Source organism: Populus trichocarpa, chromosome 2 (assembly GCF_000002775.5).
Source record: "Populus trichocarpa isolate Nisqually-1 chromosome 2, P.trichocarpa_v4.1, whole genome shotgun sequence".
NCBI classification, from domain to species: Eukaryota; Viridiplantae; Streptophyta; class Magnoliopsida; order Malpighiales; family Salicaceae; genus Populus; species Populus trichocarpa.
This window is the reverse complement of record NC_037286.2, coordinates 15,441,623-15,458,081: the sequence shown is the minus strand read 5'-3', so window position 1 is coordinate 15,458,081 and position 16,459 is coordinate 15,441,623.

Genomic DNA, 16,459 nt, shown 5'->3' with positions numbered 1-16,459 from the left:
TTTTTTTTGGTTTCTTAAGTTGAAAAACTTGTTTGTAGGTTAAAAAAATGAATTTGTAGGGTAAAGGCTTTCCTTCAATTTTCTGGCCACCACTATAGCGACGAAAATCTAGGTAGATAGAAGATGTGCGATTATCTTTTTTTTATATATATAAAAAATAGGGGTGGTCCATCCCTAAAAAGATAAAAAAAAAATATACAAGGCTAAGGCGCGGGGGTCATGGCTCCTTTTTAGCCTTTTTTTTTTTAAATAATTCTATATTTAGGCAAAAAATAAATTTAAGAAAAAAAATTATTAGACCCGGTTGAGTTTATTACCCAGATCACAGGTTCCATGGATTAAGTCACAACATCCGGGTTGTTAATTTTTTCTTTTTTGTTGTTTAAAGCATTTTTTGTCCCTCAATTTACAAAAAAAAATCAATTGAACCCTTTGTTATCAATGATCTTTTTTTTTTTACGTAACTAAAAAAAAAAATAATAAAAATATAATTTCACCATTTGTTATCATTTAGATTAAGAAATTTATGCCTGCTTCTGCTACCTTAGTCCCATGTGCTACCATGGAGAAAAAGTTTGATGAAATGATTCCAACGGCACCAAAAAAGACATTGGGTCCTGAATGAGGTCATATGCAGTACCTTAACCTTGGTGGTTTTCTCACACGCTAGTGCATGAAATTCAAGCGCCAAAAAAATTGTTTGTTATTCTTTTAATTTTATTCCACCCCAATTCTTTTATGCCGATTCAATTTAGTCACAAATTTAAGACTTTTTTTATTTGGTCCCTAATTTTTTTTTTTATAATTCTTCAATTTAATCCTAGATTTCATCCAACCTGTGACTAATTAAGGTATATCCGAGAAGAGAGTAAGAGATAAGAAAAGAATGAGACATGTTTCCCAAACAAGTTACCTAATTGGGATCATGTCCATGACTCGGTTTATGAAACTTAGGTTAAATGAGGTTGATATAATATGACATATTTTTTTAAATTTCATCTCTAGTTCTTTTTATAATTCTTCAATTTAAATATAGATTTAATCCAACTTGGGATCATTTAAGACCCAATCAAGACCTAACCAGAAAGAGAATTAAGGGAAGGAAAAATAAAGAGACAGATTGTTCAACAAGGTTAATTCATTGTGATCGTGTCCATTACCTGGATCATTAATTTTGCATGTTAACCCGGGTCAATATAATATATAACAATCTTTTCATTTCACTTAATTTTTTCTTACGATTTAGTCATTTGACATCCCGTTGTTTCACATTTAAACTGGGATTAGGAGGAGGTTAAAACGATGGCGGCGTGAATATTTTTTTTAACTAGATCGCCATTTGAAGAGGGGCGACAGTTCACTCTTGACCTACTAGATCAAATATGCCACACTAATTTGTTTTTTTTATTTATTAATACATATAATGATCAATTAATTTAATGTGATAGATCGAGTTTTTAATCTTTATTTCAAATATTTCATTACATGGAGAAAAAAATAACAACATTCACCTTTTATTTTCATGCAATAATTGGCTTTTGATCCTTCCCGCATCAAAGTTCGGGCTCATGCCTTTTATAATAAATGATATGCCTTTTAATAATATCTTGATATCTTCAGTTTTTCTCTCGAGAAAAAACAAAAGAGAATGCAAACAATACACACACACACACACTAAAATTGAGAAATAAAATTCTAATTCTACCCATCATTCAGATACTTTATTCATTCAACGATCACATGTGAAAAATTTATTTAATTGATATGATCTAAGTGATTTTGGAAAACTACAAATTAACTTTTTTCTCAATCTTTCCTTTTCATATTTTTTAAGAACAACTATCAAGATATAAAAAACAAAAATAAGTAAATACAAGCTATTTTATAAATATAATGACAAGTCATGCGACAATAGCTTTATTTACCGGTGCAAACCTAGTAATCAATTTAAATTAAATACAAGAGGGGGATGAGGCGGCAATGATATCAATTGAAAACTAGATGGTAATGGTATCAATTGAATAATAGATGAAGTGACGAAAATGAATGATGAATTACGTACATAGAGTTTGGATCAAGAATCATAATATGGATGTTAGCTTTGAAAGTGCTAAGTTGTTATTGATAGCTAATTTAGTGTGTGTCATAATAATGTTCCTAACTACAATATTGTTCATGTTGAACAAATAAAATGAAATACATGTATTTTCTTATTAACAAAATTCAGGAAACATAAATATCATTTATAGCAAAAGCTTGCACATCAAGGAAGTAAATATATATAATTTCAACTTGTCATAATAGCCACAATGATCCACAATATTTATTTCTTGTTGCTTCAAAAAGTAAAAAAAAGAAAAAACAAATAATTTGGTTCTTCATCAAACTTCAATCAATGTATGCTAGTTTGAGTGTTGTAAATGTGAGTAATTTACTTATTTTACTATTTTTAGAATTTTTGATTTGCTAATTATATAAAATGTAATTTCTGAAAGTATAGAGGTAAAGTAAAAAGATGATCAACTATAGGAGTTTTGTTTTAATTATTTATTATTTTCATTGTATTACTTCCTCAATTTTTAAAATGTTTTAGGTTTCAAGGAGTTTTGAGCGAGTCTAACATGCAGTTTAAAATAATATACATAACTTTTGTATCGAGCAAAAATATTGTTAAATTATTTTAAAGGCTTAATTATACAGGGACAACTAGCTTACTAGTTATTTTTGTTTTCAAATCTAAATTAGATCTGGAAAATATTGTTTTAGAATTTTCTTTATTTTCCTTGTTGTTTTTGGGTTCCTTTTCTTTTTAGATTATGGCTTTCAATTTAATTATGATTGAACTAATTATGATATTTTTCTTGTATTTAGACAATCTTGCAGGCTGTTTTTTCATAAGAGAATTTTGTGATTTTTTTTTAGAATGGAGCTTTAGAGAGTCAAGTGAAATCCAATACATGCAATAATTTCATTTGTAGGCAACATTATTTTGGTAAAGGCCGTAAAGCTAGAGAAATCACTATTACAAGGCATAGAGAGGGATATGATATAAATGTCTACACCGTAAAATTGTTTTTTATGGAATATAAAAAATACATATATTGTAGAATTGTAACCATAAAATACGATTGAAGTCAAAATGCATATATTTGTTATTTTATATCACAAAGGGGCTATAATTGGAGATAATATTATTTCTGATATAAAATTTCCTATGAAAATTACTAGATCTTTCTCTGGATTAAGGCCATAATATTTTTGGGATCGGCAAACTCTATCCACACTATGCACTGCATGGATTTCAAATTTTGAGAAAGACAAAGTAAAAATGTAATTACGAAAGAGTTATTATCTCCATTATAAAGTCTACAAATAAAAGGGAAAAACAATCATCAAACATTACACATATGATGTTTTTTGTATTGAAAAAATAAAATAAAATTCACTAAATGAATCTCAGTTTTCATTTAATATTTTAGTAAAATTACAAAATACACCAAAATACCTAGGTAAAACACTATCGCAATACACTTTTTTTTTCATTTTTATCCTTATTTTTTTTAATTGCAGCCTTTTATACCCAAATTAATCACTAAATTTTAAAATTTGTTAATAAAATAAAAAATTCAAAAAAAAAGAGATCAAATTATAAAACAAAGAGAAATCTCATGGTCAATATCATATTTTTTCATTTTTATTCTTGATTATTTTTTTCAATTGTATCCTTCTATACCCAAATTAATGACCAACTTTTAAAATTTGTCAAGGAAAGAAAAAACTTAACAAAAAAGGACCAAAGTGTAAAACAAATTTGCTAGAAAAAGATATGTTTAATCTAATTACTTTTCTTTTTCTTACTCTGCAGTCATTTTTATCTTGCAATATTAATTCTGGATCAAAAGTTTTTTTTTCTTAACATTTGAGTCTCTGAGTTTGAGATGAGTTTGAGAGAGGAGAGAGAAAGTTGGCGAATGACTATTTTTTGAAAACAAAACTCGACGTTCTTACTGTCAACGAGTTCATTTGATGAGGGGAGTTTGATGATTGCTTTTTTTTTTCCCTATAAACATGCATGAAGGTAGATCAAGTTTCATTTATTTTTTTGATTAAATTGATTTTTATTTTGTTTTGAGTGATTTTGAGTTGTTTTGAGGTTGATAAGTGGTTTATAAAGTTTTTTAATGGTGTTTTTTAGGTATTTTCATGTAATAACAGCCTAAAAAATAGGTTTTTGAGGTTTAAGAAATTAGACCTTGATTTTTCAGTCATTGGAGGTGATCAGAAAAATATATTAGGAAGCGACAGGTCGCCTATAATGACAGACAACCTATTGCTTGCTTAAAAAAATAAGAGTAGATGACTCGCTCGAGAAAAAATAAAAAAACAGGTGTGGGTCAAGGCTTTTTAAGTAAGGCTAGATGTGTGGGCTTTACCTAACTTTTTAAATATTTTTATCCATTGAATCAGCTTTTATTTTATATGAGTGGTTATTTTTTTTTCATTTTTTTAGTTGAATGATATTTTGAAGAAATTAGTTTGACTTGTCTTGAATTTTTTTCTACTTATATTTTATATGAATTAGCTATATTTGTATAAATTTCTTGTAAAAATAAAAATTCTTTGTTATAGCAACAATGATTAAACACTAAGATAAAATGATTGAAAATATTCAAAATAAAAAGTCAGTGTTGTAAAATATTTGCATGCACATTTATTTTTTATTTTTACCATGAAGATTAGCTTTATGCTTTAATATTTCATTAGTGTTAACAACCTTTTTTATTATTATTATTATTATTTATGAGTTCATATATTTCTTAATTTATTTTATAAAACATAAATATCATCTTTTTATTTCTCAATTAAAAGAAATATGTTAAGAACTAAGCTTTATAATTTGTTTGAGTTTGTCTTTTATAATTTCTCAATTAAAAGAAATACGTTAAGAACTAAGCTTTATAATTTGTTTGGGTTTGTCTTTTATAAGGCTATCACACTTTTAATATTGAATTGATGCTCGATTTTTCACGTGTCTATATTTTTATCATATAATTAAATAAAAAGTAGTTTAACAAAAAAAGTTATTTAACCTAGTGGAGTCCATGACTGAAGTTACGGGTTTGACAAGTTATTCCTAGTCGATCTAATATGTTGTCATCTCAGTTTAAAAAAATAATGTCATCTTAAAACTTCATTAAAAGCCAAACCATGTTTTTATTGGTTTTTTCAAGTTGTCTTTAAACTCGCTAAATCAATTGGATCATGTCGAGACAAGTTCAAGGATGTTTGATTTGAATCCCAAGTTAGGTAAGAAGTCAGGTTAAAAGGTTTCAAGGTTAACTTGATGGATCAAGTTTAATGATACTGTTAAAGAGTTTTCCAAACCTAAACATTTTTTTTAACATTCAAATAACACGATGGATCGGCTAATTATCTATAGTACATCATCTTCATACACTTAATTATAATCATATTAATCTAGTATTTTCTGTAGGATTGAAAAAGAAAGTATGAACTTCATGTTCGTTCTCGACGGCAGCCACTAGCGAGGTTCCAGAGAAATCTGAGCCACGGAAAAGAAGTAACGCGTATCAAAATTGGCAATATATAAGACTTTAGATCAGGATAGCATGTAGAAAAAGAAAAAGAATAAACAGAGAGCATAATATTCTAATAAGCTGGTCGAGTCACCACCGCAGGACTCCACATTCCCAGATCACTATCAATTGGGTGTATAGGCAGGGGCGGAGGTAGGATTATTTAATAGGAGGGGCTAAAATAATATAAAAATATATATTTTTTTAATTTACTATACATAAATTGTAAAAATAAAAAAAACTGCATGATTTAGTTTTATTCAAAAAAGTAATTACAAACATATGACGATCTTTGTATAAGATAAGAAGTTTAAAGCAATACCAAATTGAGTCAAAGCTATGAAGTTAATGTCATCTTCATAATGTATTCATCACTTTAATTTTGTTGATCTTTGTACCTATCAAATATAAATATACAAAATATATAAGAAACATTAGTTAAAGCGATGCATTATTTATGTTTGATAAAACTTTGAAATAAAGTAAAAAATAATAAAGAATGATTCTTACATATTTAATTTAATTGTGCTCGTCGTTCTTTCATGGAGTAGAAATCATCGATTATCATATCAATTGTGAATCTTTCAGCAATTTCTTTTTCTATATAAACAATCAAATAATTTGCAAGAAAATCATCCTCCATCCGATTGCGAAGTCTTGTTTTAACAATCTTCATCGCTGAAAAAGCTCGTTCAATTGTTGCTGTCGAAACAGGAAGAGTCAAAATAAGCCGAATCAACCTGTCAATGAGTGGATAAATTGTTGATTTTTCTGTTTCAACCAATCCTTGACATAAATCAGCAATCGATGACATATTCTTTAACTTTGGATGATTGGGCACATCAAGCTCATAATGCTGCAACTGAAATCTCAAATGAGTTTTTTCTTGGTCAGAAAAGTCTTCAGGATAAAACTTGTCAACAAGTAAGTATATATCTTCAACACTGAATAATTTATAGTTATTTTTAGGATCTAAAGCTGCGCTCAACTTAAGAAGCTCAATCGTCTGCTCATTGAATCTATTATTTTGCTCTTGCAACTGTTGATCAATGATAGTTGTAAATATATCAACTCGATAGTGATGCTCAACTGTTTGATTTTGTTTTACGGTGAGATCGTCCCACACTAGAAAAACAAGCATCCATATCAGGAACTTCAATGTCTTGATGCTTATAAAATGATGTCACTTCTTCTAAAAGAGTTTCCCAGCCATCATCTCTTAACTTCTGAATTAAAGTCTTTGTGGTAGTTACTAACAATGTTAATAATAAAAATCAAGTTCTGAAAAAAAGTGTGAACATCAGATATTTCTCTAGCTGCAGCAATAAGAGCCAATTGTAATTGATGAGCTAAGCAATGTACATAATATGCATAAGAGCAATCATTAATGAATAAAGCTTGCAATCCATTCCACTCTCCACGCATATTACTAGCACCATCATACCCTTGGCCCCTAATATTTTGAACATCAAGATTGTGATGAGATAAAACAAAGGAAATCTCTTTCTTAAGAGTTGAAGCAGTTGTGTCTTTGACATGAACTATATCCAAAAACAATTCTCGTATAAATTCAATTGTAATTCATGTTTGTATTTGTTTATGTGCATATATCCTTATGCTCTCCGCATCTTTATTCTTTTGTTGGGTTCATACTGTCTCTACACATAGATCTGCAATGTTTCCTTCTTTTTTCCCCTAATGATTTATGTTTCCTGTCAGAATGCAGCTATATCTGCAGTTTTTTTTTAAAAAAACACAAATTCACAGCATGTGGCCATTGACACCAAGTTCTGCTTCTTCTTTTGTTGTTGTAATGTGGCCACTTGACCGCTTTTTATCCCCTCTTATTTTTCAATGAACTTCTCTTTTTTCTTCTAAAACCTAGGCACTGTTACGGAAAAAATAATAATTTAAGATTTAAATATAAAATTCTAAAACTAAAGGGACCAAAAATAAGTAAATGGAGAATTTTTGGACTTGTATGATTTTTTTACGTGAATTTGAAACCCCCATTATTTATTTTATTTTATTTTGGTCATTCTTCTTTAAAATTATTTTTTATACTACAAATTTCAATCTCATTTAATCAAATTGGTAATATTTCAAATTTGAAATTTTATAAAACAACTTGAATTGTTAATAACATGCAAAAAGAATAAAATACCAACACATTACATACAATAAAGAAAGATGATTTTGAAAAAAAAAGTTCAGTCATCAAAGTGAAAAATAGAAAAAACATAATTGTTCATTGAACAGTCCACGGTGACATATAAAAGGGAACGTAGGAACGCATAGTACAAACCTGTTTTCTTCTAGTTGTTTTGTATAAAATTAATTAAAATCTAAAACGGAAAGGTGGTTTGGAGTGGTGTAAAAGATTATTCACACACTCATCATATACTATGGACTGTAGCAGTGCGTTTTGTTTTGGTCCCAATACTTTTGTTTTCATCGATCAAGTCCTTTAATGACAAAATTGATAGTCAATTACTTTCTATTTGTTGACTACAGGAAAAATAGAAATAAAAAGTAACATGTTACTGGAATAGGCAACAAAAATAGGTGGTATGTTTGAAGTTGATGTGAAAAGTTCAATCCATTCCTCTACTTTCCAAAATGATACCTTTTTGGTCCCTTGATTTTATTTTCAAATTCAGTTTTGGTACAAATTTTTTTTTTTTTTTATATTTCAGTCTTTAATTTGAGAGAGAGAAAGAACACCATTGAATTCTAGTGTATTGAGAGAAAGTCATTGTTATCACCAATCTCGACTACAAAAATAGTTGATCTTGGTGTCCACATGTTTCATTTGATGAAAAAAGTTTTATAGTGCTTGTTTAAAGTTTTAATATTGCCGAAAAAAATAGATCAAAGTCAAGAAAAAAAAATTATCATGGTTTGATTTCATGTTTTTGGACTTTTTTTTTGGTTTCTTAAGTTGAAAAACTTGTTTCTAGGTTAAAAAAATGAATTTGTAGGGTAAAGGCTTTCCTTCAATTTTCTGGCCACCACTATAGCGACGAAAATCTAGGTAGATAGAAGACGTGCGATTATCTTTTTTATATATATATAAAAAATAGGGGTGGTCCACCCCTAAAAAGATAAAAAAAAATATACAAGGCTAAGGCGCGGGGGTCATGGCTTCTTTTTAGCCTTTTTTTATAAATAATTCTATATTTAGGCAAAAAATAAATTTAAGAAAAAAAATTATTAGACCCGGTTGAGTTTATTACCTAGATCACAGGTTCCATGGATTAAGTCACAACATCCGGGTTGTTAATTTTTTCTTTTTTGTTGTTTAAAGCATTTTTTGTCCCTCAATTTACAAAAAAAAATCAATTGAACCCTTTGTTATCAATGATCTTTTTTTTTTACGTAACTAAAAAAAAAAATAATAAAAATATAATTTCACCATTTGTTATCATTTAGATTAAGAAATTTATGCCTGCTTCTGCTACCTTAGTCCCATGTGCTACCATGGAGAAAAAGTTTGATGAAATGATTCCAACGGCACCAAAAAAGATATTGGGTCCTGAATGAGGTCATATGCAGTACCTTAACCTTGGTGGTTTTCTCACACGCTAGTGCATGAAATTCAAGCGCCAAAAAAATTGTTTGTTATTCTTTTAATTTTATTCCACCCCAATTCTTTTATGCCGATTCAATTTAGTCACAAATTTAAGACTTTTTTTATTTGGTCCCTAATTTTTTTTTTTTATAATTCTTCAATTTAATCCTAGATTTCATCCAACCTGTGACTAATTAAGGTATATCCGAGAAGAGAGTAAGAGATAAGAAAAGAATGAGACATGTTTCCCAAACAAGTTACCTAATTGGGATCATGTCCATGACTCGGTTTATGAAACTTAGGTTAAATGAGGTTGATATAATATGACATATTTTTTTAAATTTCATCTCTAGTTCTTTTTATAATTCTTCAATTTAAATATAGATTTAATCCAACTTGGGATCATTTAAGACCCAATCAAGACCTAACCAGAAAGAGAATTAAGGGAAGGAAAAATAAAGAGACAGATTGTTCAACAAGGTTAATTCATTGTGATCGTGTCCATTACCTGGATCATTAATTTTGCATGTTAACCCGGGTCAATATAATATATAACAATCTTTTCATTTCACTTAATTTTTTCTTACGATTTAGTCATTTGACATCCCGTTGTTTCACATTTAAACTGGGATTAGGAGGAGGTTAAAACGATGGCGGCGTGAATATTTTTTTTAACTAGATCGCCATTTGAAGAGGGGCGACAGTTCACTCTTGACCTACTAGATCAAATATGCCACACTAATTTGTTTTTTTTATTTATTAATACATATAATGATCAATTAATTTAATGTGATAGATCAAGTTTTTAATCTTTATTTCAAATATTTCATTACATGGAGAAAAAAATAACAACATTCACTTTTTATTTTCATGCAATAATTGGCTTTCGATCCTTCCCGCATCAAAGTTCGGGCTCATGCCTTTTATAATAAATGATATAACATGTGAATCAAATCAACTACACTGACTTGTTTAGCTAAACTAGCTTATACATATTGGCATTCACAAAACCCTAAATTGTACCGTTTCATTTTTACTTGGACCAAGTATATATAAAAATCCCCATCGCCTTCACGAAGCAATCCTTTCACTTCCAGAAGAAAAATGTGCTGACTCTAGCTATGATCTGATTCTGTTCAATCTTAAGTAAGGCAACAGATTAATTATATGCTGCAGGAGTCTTAGTTTCTAAATTTCTCTTCGATCCAAACCACAAATTCAAGACTATATTATAACATATATTAAAAGATTGATAACATAATTTAGGTACATATTGCAGTCACAGCTGATAATTGACATCATTCTAGCTTTCTTGCAGTGAGGGCGCCACTTGCGGACTGTTTTGCGAGGTTAGTGTCCTGTGGACGGGTGATTGTTGCCAGCTTTTAAATTCCTAACCCCTCTTTTTATGTAACTTATATTTTTTTTATATTTTTTTTTGTGTTCAATTAGGTCCCATTCTATTAGAATTTTAGGACAAACAATAAATATTAAAAAGAAAGAAATGTATTTAGTTAAAGAGACATGAATAAAGATAAAAAAAATCTATTTCTAAAACAATTTTAGAATAAATATCTGTATTTTCAAAACAAGAATTACAATGCAACTCTTTTTTTTTTTTTTATCTTTACTATCTCTGTTTATTTTATCTGATCATGCACTATTTTAATAATATCTTGATATCTTCAGTTTTTCTCTCGAGAAAAAACAAAAGAGAATGCAAACAATACACACACACACTAAAATTGAGAAATAAAATTCTAATTCTACCCATCATTCAGATACTTTATTCTTTTAAGGATCACATGTGAAAAATTTATTTAATTGATATGATCTAAGTGATTTTGGAAAACTACAAATTAACTTTTTTCTCAATCTTTCCTTTTCATATTTTTTAAGAACAACTATCAAGATATAAAAAACAAAAATAAGTAAAAACAAGCTATTTTATAAATATAATGACAAGTCATGCGACAATAGCTTTATTTACCGGTGCAAACCTAGTAATCAATTTAAATTAAATACAAGAGGGGGATGAGGCGGCAATGATATCAATTGAAAACTAGATGGTAATTACATCAATTGAATACTAGATGAAGTGACGAAAATGAATGATGAATTACATAGAGTTTGGATCAAGAATCATAATATGGATGTTAGCTTCGAAAGTGCTAAGTTGTTATTGATAGGTAATTTAGTGTGTGTCATAATAATGTTCTTAACTACAATATTGTTCATGTTGAACAAATAAAATGAAATACATGTATTTTCTTATTAGCAAAATTTGGGAAACATAAATATCATTTATAGCAAAAGCTTGCACATCAAGGAAGTAAATATATATAATTTCAACTTGTCATAATAGCCACAATGATCCACAATATTTATTTCTTGTTGCTTCAAAAAGTAAAAAAAAAAAAAACAAATAATTTGGTTCTTCATCAAACTTCAATCAATGTATACTAGTTTGAGTGTTGTAAATGTGAGTAATTTACTTATTTTACTATTTTTAGAATTTTTGATTTGCTAATTATATAAAATGTAATTTCTGAAAGTATAGAGGTAAAGTAAAAAGATGATCAACTATAGGAGTTTTGTTTTAATTATTTATTATTTTCATTGTATTACTTCCTCAATTTTTAAAATGTTTTAGGTTTCAAGGAGTTTTGAGCGAGTCTAACATGCAGTTTAAAATAATATACATAACTTTTGTATCGAGCAAAAATATTGTTAAATTATTTTAAAGGCCTAATTATACAGGGACAACTAGCTTACTAGTTATTTTTGTTTTCAAATCTAAATTAGATCTGGAAAATATTGTTTTAGAATTTTCTTTATTTTTCTTGTTGTTTTTAGGTTCGTTTTCTTTTTAGACTGTTTTTTCATAAGAGAATTTTGTGATTTTTTTTTAGAATGGAGCTATAGAGAGTCAAGTGAAATCCAATACATGCAATAATTTCATTTGTAGGCAACATTATTTTGGTAAAGGCCGTAAAGCTAGAGAAATCACTATTACAAGGCATAGAGAGGGATATCATAAATGTCTACACCGTAAAATTGTTTTTTATGGAATATAAAAAATACATATATTGTAGAATTGTAACCATAAAATACGATTGAAGTCAAAATGCATATATTTGTTTCATACGAGAAAAGATATATTTTATATCACAAAGGGGCTATAATTGGAGATAATATTATTTTTGGTCTAAAATTTCCTATGAAAATTACTAGATCTTTCTCTATAATTTTTTATTTTTTTTATATAGATAAAGATTGTAATCTTAAGTTTCATAATCTTAGTTTCTTTAATTCTCTATCATTTAAGGCCATAATATTTTTGGGATCGGCAAACTCTATCCACACTATGCACTGCATGGATTTCAAATTTTGAGAAAGACAAAGTAAAAATGTAATTACGAAAGAGTTATTATCTCCATTATAAAGTCTACGAATAAAAGGGAAAAACAATCATCAAACATTACACATATGATGTTTTTTGTATTGAAAAAATACAATAAAATTCACTAAATGAATCTCAGTTTTCATTTAATATTTTAGTAAAATTACAAAATACACCAAAATACCTAGGTAAAACACTATCGCAATACATCTTTTTTTTCATTTTTATCCTTATTTTTTTTAATTGCAGCCTTTTATACCCAAATTAATCACTAAATTTTAAAATTTGTTAATAAAATAAAAAATTCAAAAAAAAAGGATCAAATTAATTATAAAACAAAGAGAAATCTCATGGTCAATATCATATTTTTTCATTTTTGTTCTTGATTATTTTTTTCAATTGTATCCTTCTATACCCAAATTAATGACCAACTTTTAAAATTTGTCATGGAAAGAAAAAACTTAACAAAAAAGGACCAAAATGTAAAACAAATTTGCTAGAAAAAGATATGTTTAATGCAATTACTTTTCTTTTTCTTACTCTGCAGTCATTTTTATCTTGCAATATTAATTCTGGATCAAAAGTTTTTTTTCTTAACATTTAAGTCTCTGAGTTTGAGAGAGGAGAGATAAAGTTGGCGAATAACTATTTTTTGAAAACAAAACTTGACGTTCTTATTGTCAACGAGTTCATTTGACGAGGGGAGTTTGATGATTGATTTTTTTCCCTATAAACATGCATGAAGGTAGATCAAGTTTCATTTATTTTTTTGATTAAATTGATTTTTATTTTGTTTTGAGTGATTTTGAGTTGTTTTGAGGTTGATAAGTGGTTTATAAAGTTTTTTAATGGTGTTTTTGAGGTATTTTCATTTAATAACAACCTAAAAAATAGGTTTTTGAGGTTTAAGAAATTAGATCTTGATTTTTCAGTCATTGGAAGTGATCAGAAAAATGTATTAGGAAGCGACAGGTTGCCTACAGCGACAGACAACCTATTGCTTGCTTAAAAAAATAAGAGTAGATGACTCGCTCGAGAAAAAATAAAAAAGCAGGTGCGGGTCAAGGCGTTTTAAGTAAGGTTAGATGTGTGGGCTTTACCTAACTTTTTAAATATTTTTATCCATTGAATCAGCTTTTATTTTATATGAGTGGTTAATTTTTTTTTTCATTTTTTTAGTTGAATGATATTTTGAAGAAATTAGTTTGACTTGTCTTGAATTTTTTTCTACTTATATTTTATATGAATTAGCTATATTTGTATAAAGTTCTTGTAAAAATAAAAATTCTTTGTTATAGCAACAATGATTAAACACTAAGATAAAATGATTGAAAATATTCAAAATAAAAAGTCAGTGTTGTAAAATATTTGCATGCACATTTATTTTTTATTTTTACCATGAAGATTAGCTTTATGCTTTAATATTTCATTAGTGTTAACAACCTTTATTATTATTATTATTATTTATGAGTTCATATATTTCTTAATTTATTTTATAAAACATAAATATCATCTTTTTATTTCTCAATTAAAAGAAATATGTTAAGAACTAAGCTTTATAATTTGTTTGAGTTTGTCTTTTATAATTTCTCAATTAAAAGAAATACGTTAAGAACTAAGCTTTATAATTTGTTTGGGTTTGTCTTTTATAAGGCTATCACATTTTTAATATTGAATTGATGCTCGATTTTTCACGTGTCTATATTTTTGTCATATAATTAAATAAAAAGTAGTTTAACAAAAAAAAGTTATTTAACCTAGTGAAGTCCATAACTCAAGTTACGGTTTGATAAGTTATTCCTAGTCGATCTAATATGTTGTCGTCTCAGTTTAAAAAAATAATGTCATCTTAAAACTTCATTAAAAGCCAAACCATGTTTTTATTGGTTTTTCCGAGTTGTCTTTAAACTCGCCAAATCAATTGGATCATGTCGAAACAACTTCAAGGATGTTTGATTTGAAACCCAAGTTAGGTAAGAAGCCAAGTTAGAAGGTTTCAAAGTTAACTTGATGGATCAAGTTTAATGATAATGTTAAAGAGTTTCCCAAACCTAAACATTTTTTTTAACATTCAAATAACACGATGGATCGGCTAGTTATCTATAGTACAGCATCTTCATACACTTAATTATAATCATATTAATCTAGTATTTTCTGTAGGATTGAAAAAGAAAGTATGAACTTCATGTTCGTTCTCGACGGCAGCCACTAGCGAGGTTCCAGAGAAATCTGAGCCACGGAAAAGAAGTAACGCGTATCAAAATTGGCAATATATAAGACTTTAGATCAGGATAGCATGTAGAAAAAGAAAAAGAATAAACAGAGAGCATAATATTCTAATAAGCTGCTCGAGTCACCACCGCAGGACTCCACATTCCCAGATCACTATCAATTGGGTGTATAGGTGCAGCAGATGCATCCGTGACAGGGATCTTGGCTCTGTGAGAAGCTGCCACTTGGAAAGCCAGGAAGATCTTAGAGGCCAGAGCCCACCATTAATTTATCTATCATAAATAATTTGATGGTGGGCAGATACCCGACTCATGTGAGCCTTCTTAATGTGCTGTTTATGTCTGGTCTGCATGTTTCTCACGAGCCGGCCTGCAGCATGAAATTAAGGGAAAGCAAGCCCAGAAATGAAAGTAGTATTAACGTGACAATTGCGTGTAATCTCTGAAACTGAAAGCTTTCAGATAGCCACTCCATTTTTTATGATCTATTATATTGGAGGGCAGGCAGCAGGCTACTTTTTGTATAATTGGTTGGCAATGATACTGGGAATCCACGATAATGGAGTTCGTCATGGAGATGCTACAACAGGGATGCTTCGAGTATATTATATGGTTTAAGGATTTTTAATCTTTCAGAATTCAAGTTGCCACAATCATATTACGATCCTTCTGCTCCACCCCCTTCTCAATGGCTTATCTTTAGTGAAGAATAAGATGAAGTTTTGTTAATTATTTTGCAAAGCAAGCCGTTTGACAACAAATGGTGAATCTTGTTCATTGGCTAAGACGTCAGATAGAAGAGTAGTTTACGTGACAAATCCTGGGCCGATGACTTTACTTGTCTTGCATTTTAATTCTTTATTTCTCAAGAGAATAGAAATTCAATTTCTTTTATCCCCATGCATATGCACGCGTGCATCCTTGTAGGGCAATCCTTGTTCAGACAGGGTCCGATTTAAATAGTCACCCAACCTCCGAACTGCATGCTGTCCTGAATTTGGGTGACCATTTGCATTTTAATAATCAAATCTCTGATTAAGTTGTCCTTCAAGAGGAGAAAGTTGAAAATAACAGTTGGCTTAAACAATGCGGTAGCCATCCTTCTCTACTTATTTATATAAGTAGACAATAGTAAGATTAGAGCACTACACAAGATCAAAGCTATAAGCTATACAAGGTAAGTATAATTGCTATAATATACATCCTATAATTTAACACTTCCTATAATATGCCCCTTTCAAGCTAAGAGCTGGGACTTCACACGAACCTTGAGTCGAAAATGAGTAAAAGAAGCATTAAGAAGTGACTTTGTAAGAACATCAACAAGTTGATCAATGGACAGAATAAAATGAATCTGAATTTTTTTAAAGTGATAATCAACTTCAACATGTTTAGTACGAGCATAAAAGATTGGATTCTCATATAAATAAATAATACCCAAATTGTCACGCCAAATGATAGATATAGAAGTAGGAGTAATCTGTAGATCTGACAACAGATAACAAAGCCACAAGACATTAGCAGTGCCATAAGCTAAAGTCTTATATTTTGCTTCAGTAGAAGAGCGAGCAACAATTTGTTGTTTGCCCGATTTCTAAGAGATATGAGTAATGTTGAAATATACAAGATAAGCACTAGTCAACTTATGATCATTAAC